This window comes from Symphalangus syndactylus, chromosome 21 (genome assembly GCF_028878055.3).
Source record: "Symphalangus syndactylus isolate Jambi chromosome 21, NHGRI_mSymSyn1-v2.1_pri, whole genome shotgun sequence".
NCBI classification, from domain to species: Eukaryota; Metazoa; Chordata; class Mammalia; order Primates; family Hylobatidae; genus Symphalangus; species Symphalangus syndactylus.
This window is the reverse complement of record NC_072443.2, coordinates 32431781-32437780: the sequence shown is the minus strand read 5'-3', so window position 1 is coordinate 32437780 and position 6000 is coordinate 32431781. Positions and strand designations below refer to the sequence as shown.

Here is a 6000-nt window from a genome sequence, read left to right as displayed (position 1 = left end):
TGTGTGTAAAAACGATGTGAAAAAAGATGCATTCTCAGAAAAGAAGTCCCATGATTCAAACACAAACTGCTAATGACTTTTAAATTAGTATGTGTTGTTATGGAACACACAGAAGCTTCACTTCTAGCAATTTATCTGAAAGAAATAAGGTTGTGCACTAAGATTTATGTACAGTAATATGGCACAAATTGGAAACAATTTATACAGTAATTGGTTAATCAGTATAAGGTAGTCGTAAAATAACATGCATCCTTTTTGAAAAGTTACTGAAATATATAATAAGTATTGGGAAGAGATTTTTGGTGTGTTAAGTGAGAAAAAGTAAACCAAACTATTTGTAAACAATGATTCAGATACCTGAATATCTTTAAGATGTGTTTATGTGTGTGTGTGTGTGTGTATATGTATATGTATATGTATATTAGAAACAGTGAACAGTGGTAACCTCTGCATAATGAAATTATAATTGAGTTTTTTGGTTTCTAAAAGTACAATGTTACTCTAACTTTTTAAAACCATGTTTTAAAACATTGGTTTGGTAACCACATCTAGATTTGAGTTCTGGCTCTACCTAAGGAAAGTTTTTATTTAATGTTTTATTTTTCTGTAAAATGAGAATAGCACATACTTGTTAGAAAAAATACAAATAAAGCTCATGGCTTTTGGTAGATTTTCAATAATGGTTTATCTCCCTTTTGGAGACGGAATGAAGTAAAAAGTTTTATGTCCTTTGTCCTTGGTTTCCTCTTTCTCTTCATCAAACCTTTGGCCAATTGAGAAAGTAAAATGAATGGTAAAGATTCTCTGTTATTTTCGAGAGTAGTAGAGGATGGAGAGATTAGGAGTTACGTCTTTAAATTATTGTCTACACCCCAAGAGTAACACTTTTATTGACTAGACTAGTCTGGGTTGCTCAGACTAACTTATTTATATTAGATATCAGTTATAAGCAGTGTTAAATTAACATCTCTTTTTGAAAGAAGCATTTTTCATCCTTCAAATTAGCCTTCTCTTGGGTATCATAGTATTTTCTAATTAATGACCGTACCTACAAAATTCATTGTGAGGTTGTACATTGTTACTTCTTTAATTTCCTGGAGGAGATTATGAGGAAAAGATGTAGTTGAGAAAAGTTTGCCAAATTTTAGTAGTAAAACAATATGTCTAGGACTTGGATCCCATTATGTTCCCAGCTCTTTTGACAGATTTAAAAGTTTTCCTAATCTGTGTTAGTATTTCTATTTAGAAATATTATTTTTGTAGTAGCCTCTTTTTTAAAAGTCCGAAGACATTTAGTGTTATCTATGTCAAAGTGGAGATGTATGTGTTGTGTTTACAGAGATAATGAAAATACAAACCTTTAATTGTAATATCAAGGAAGGGTTACAAGAATCTTGGGAATTTGTACAGAGTCCAGAGGAGAGAGAACTCAATAATAAATGTTTGAAGCTGGCTGTGTAAAAACACTTTGAGAGAACAATAAGCAAGGTCACCCTGAATCATTTAGTCTGAATGACATTTCATGCAAATACCCTTCAGATTAGACTGACTGAAGCCATGACTTGAATTGCTGCTATGCTTGAGCTACTGAATAAGAGACTTGGATTATTGATGTTGTAGGTTGATCCAAGGAGCATATTTTGTTTGCCATGTTGCCTGGGTGGGTATGATCCACCCAACTTATCATACTGCTAATATTTTCAGAGGCTATGTTTCTTTGTAAGGTTAGTTCTGTGGTCATTACATACTAATCAAATTTATTTCTTTATGCCTCTTGTAAATCTTTCCCATTCTACAAACGATAGTATCACCTTAATTTTACCAACTGTGTGATTCTCTGTTTAGGAAAGTGGGGGGCCAGAGGAGAGTAAGAGATAGAATATGAGCACATGGTACAAAATTCAAAAATTAAAAGATACATGCACTTTCTGTTTTAACATGCAAAGAACTTGTCTCTCACTCTCTCAAGAAAAAAAGCTGAACAAACTGAAAAATCAGTGGCTTATTTTAGATCCACCAGAGAATTGAGGTCACAGGACAAATCATCATTCTGAAAACTGTAGAGAATACAGCTGAAGTATGGATCAACTTATCTGAAGCTCTGGTAGGAACACTTAAATTGTAATTTTGTCTAATTACTAGAGGCTGTGTGAACTAGCTTGGGAATTTAAAACTCTTGAGATCCTTTCCAGCCAACCGTTCTCCTTTGGAGGAGAACCATATGCAGCTATGGCACCCTGCCAGAATGGCATGATCCTGATGCCTCACTTCCACAAGGAGTGGCAGTAGCGGTTTGGTTCAGCCAGCTGACCCAAAAGATCCACAGATGCAAGGCCCAGCAAGCAAAAGCACACCACCATTGCCTATCATCCTGCATCTGGACCCATCTAGCCCGTAGTAGGATGTCCCACAAGGAGGTATCACATCAAAGTATGAGCTAGCAGAAGCTTTAGCTTAGAAGAGTTAGGGTGGCCAGCATCCACATGGTGACCCAAACCTTTGGTATCTGTGGATCCAAGGAGACATTAGAACAAGTCCAGTGAGTCCTGAAATGCCAGCAACTCCAGTTGAAGGAGTACTACTACAAGCTCATCCGCTTCCCCAGGAAGCCCTTGGACTCCATGAAGGAAGACAGCTCTGCTGAACTCAAATTGGCCACCCAGCTGACAGGACCAGTAATGTGCATATCATTGTCTTCAAGGAGAAAGCCAGAGTCATCACCAAGAAGCTCTTTAGTATATACCAAAGGAATATAAATTATTCTGTTACAAAAAATACATGCACATGTATGTTCATTGCAGCACTGTTCACAGTAGCAAAAGACATGGAATCAACTCAAATGCTCATCAATAATAGACTGGATAAACAAAATGTGCTAGATATACACCATGGAATACTATTCAGCCATAAAAAGGAATGAGATCGACCTGGTGTGGTGGCTCACGTCTGTAATCCCAGCACTTTGAGAGGCCAAGGCGGGCGGATCACAAGGTCAGGAGATCGAGACCATCCTGGACAACATGGTGAAACCTCATCTCCACTAAAAATACAAAAATTAGCTGGGCATGATGGTGTTTGCCTGTAGTCGCAGCTACTCGGGAGGCTGAGGCAGGAGAATCGCTTGAACCCACGAGGCAGAGGTTACAGTGAGCTGAGATTGTGCCACTGCACTCCAGTCTGGGCAACAGAGCAAGACTCCATCTCAAAAAAAAAAAAAAGGAACGAGATCATGTCATTTGCAGGAACATGGATAGAGTTCGAAGCCATTATTCTCAGCAAGCTAACAGGAATAGAAAACCAAACGCTGCGTGTTCTCAGTTATAAGTGGGAGCTGAATTATAACACATGGACATGTGGGGAACAACACACACTGGAGCCTGTTGTGGGGAGGAGTAGGGGGCAAGAGAGCATCAGGAAGAATAGCTAATAGATGCTGGGCCTAATACCAATGTGATGGGTTGATCTATGCAGCATACCACCATGGGACACGCTTACATTTGTAAGAAACCTGCACATGTATCCCGAACTTAAAAGTAGGAGAAAAAAAATTCAGTGCTAAAAATAAATTGAGCTATGAAGACATGAAGGAAACTTAAATGCATATTGCTAAATGAAAAGCCAGTCTGAAAAGGCGCCCACATTATTACAACTATATGACATTCTGGAAAAGTCAAAACTATAGAACACTCGAAAGAATAAAAGAGCGGAGCAAAAAATAAATGGAGCATTTTAGGGCAGTGAAACTATTCTGTATAATACTATAATGGTGGGTGCCTGACATTCATTTTGTCAAAATTCATATAGAACTGTGTAGTACAAAATGAACTTTACACTGTAGACTATGGTTAATGTATTAATACTGGTTCGTTAATTATAATAAATATATCAGTAATCCAAGATGTAAATAATAGGGTGCCAGAGGACTCAATGGACATACGGAGCTATCTGCCCAATTTCTCAAAATCTAAAACTTTACTAAAATTTATGTCTTAATTTTTAATACAGAAAAAGGATGATACATGACAGTTACTTCCCTTTCATCCCTCTCTCAGCAACCTAGTTACCCTCCACAGAATCACTGATTTTTTTGACCAGATTTTTTATATATTCTTAAACAGATAATGCAATACATAAATGTGTATACCTATATATATATTGGTGGGCTACAGAAATGCAAGTATTTTATACATATTGTTTTGTACCTTTTTCACTACATGATATTTAGGAAATCGTTTCATGATATCTACATATAGGGCTTTTGATCATTTTTGACAGTTTCGTAATATTTCATTGATCAATGTGTTTAAGTCATATTAATGAATACAAATTGTTTTTCATCTTTGGCTATAATGAAGACATTGCAATTATTATACAGATGTCATTCAAAATATTACTTAGTTGAAGTGTATGTACATTTACAAATAACCCACTAGCAATGTTTGTTTCCCCACATCCTCATTTCATTGTAATCCAAGTTTTTCAACCATTATGGTGTTAACAAACTTTTTCGTGGCTACCATATATGTAAAAACTATTTGTTTCCTTTTCTGTAAAGTGTTTAATCCCTTTCCAATTTCTCCTATGGGTTATTCATCTTTTTTTTATTCTTTTTTTTTTTTTAACTGGGTTCCTGATGATCTTTAGTAAGTACATTTTTCATTTGTCCTTGATAAAAATTGCAAAATTTTTTTTCAATTAGCTGTCATTTGACTTTGTTTATGGTTTAACTTTTCTGTGAAGAATTTTTTATTTGTAATTTTTCATCATTTTTATTATTGCGACTTGATAATGTTTTAATATTTTATAGGAGCAATCTCTCATTTTTATTTGAGAATTTTCCTGTACACTTGCTCATTTATTTTTCTATATTATTTATTTTAGACTCATCTTGTCTAGTTAAGAAGTAGTGTTGACACTTTTTGAATAATGTTAGGTTTATAGGTTTTTAGATTAGGAAGAATTGACATCTCTATGATGTTAAATTATCTTTTCTAAAACATAGTGTATCTTTTCATGTGCTCATGATCTTCAATAATACTTTATGACCTTCAATAATGCTTTATTTGAATATAGTTTTTGTACCTTGTTTTAGCTTTTTGTCGTTGTTCATTATATGTTCATTGTATTCATAAAATATATGAATATACATATTTTGTACCCAAACCAATAGTGAATTTACCTGAAGAATCCAAGAGAATCACTAAAACTACTATAAATAATAAACCCGTCTGTCATCTGTAAAAAAATTTAAATTTTCATATCCAAGTTTTAAATAACATTTCTCTTATCCAGATCATTTTTTTTAATATGATGAAAAAGGAATTTGCTCTTGGTATTAATGGAAACAATTTTAGTGTTTTCTCATTAAGCACGATGCTCACTTTTGGGTTAAGATATGCATGTTTTAACATGTTAAGTATTCATCTATTTCTATTTTACTAAAAATTTTTATTAAGACTGGGAATGATTGTACCAAAATGGAAATGGAATTTTATCAGATCTTTTTGATATCTATAAAAATAATGTGACTTTTTTCTCTTTTTATTAGTGTCATATCAGTCATTATAGGCTAGTTTGTGCTTCAGTAACTAATAACCTTAAAATCTCAGTAGCTTTAAACAACATGGTTTATTTCTGGCTCATACTCCATGTCAGTGGAATTCCATACTTTCCTTCCTCCCAGAGCCAGGCTCATAGAGCAGCCATCATCTGGCATTTTGAGAGTTGCTGTCTGTGGTGGAGAGAAAGGGAACATGGTAGGTCAGCCACTGACTTTTAAACTTTCCACTTGGAAATAATACACATGACTTTAGCTAACATTTTATTCACCAGTGCAAATCACATGGCCACATGGAACCGAAGAAGAGGTTGAATAATTCTACCATGTAACCTGGAAAAGAAGTGGAAGTGTTTGGTCAATATATAATTAAATGTATTAATACATTTCTTGATTTGAATGAATCTTAAATTTCTGAAATGAATGTATCATGGATTTTTTTA

General features: G+C 34.5%; 1 protein-coding gene across 4 annotated transcripts in view; it reads left to right on the top strand.

Annotated features, from left to right (window-relative positions):
* Positions 1 to 668: 668 nt before the first annotated feature.
* MYH15 (myosin heavy chain 15) overlaps positions 669 to 6000 on the top strand; it is a 172999-nt gene continuing 167667 nt past the window's right edge. For all 4 annotated transcript variants that reach the window (XM_055259984.2, XM_055259985.2, XM_055259983.2 and 1 more), the window contains exon 1: positions 669 to 5914. The gene's annotated coding sequence lies outside the window, so the exon portion shown is untranslated. The remainder of the gene's footprint in view (positions 5915 to 6000) is intronic.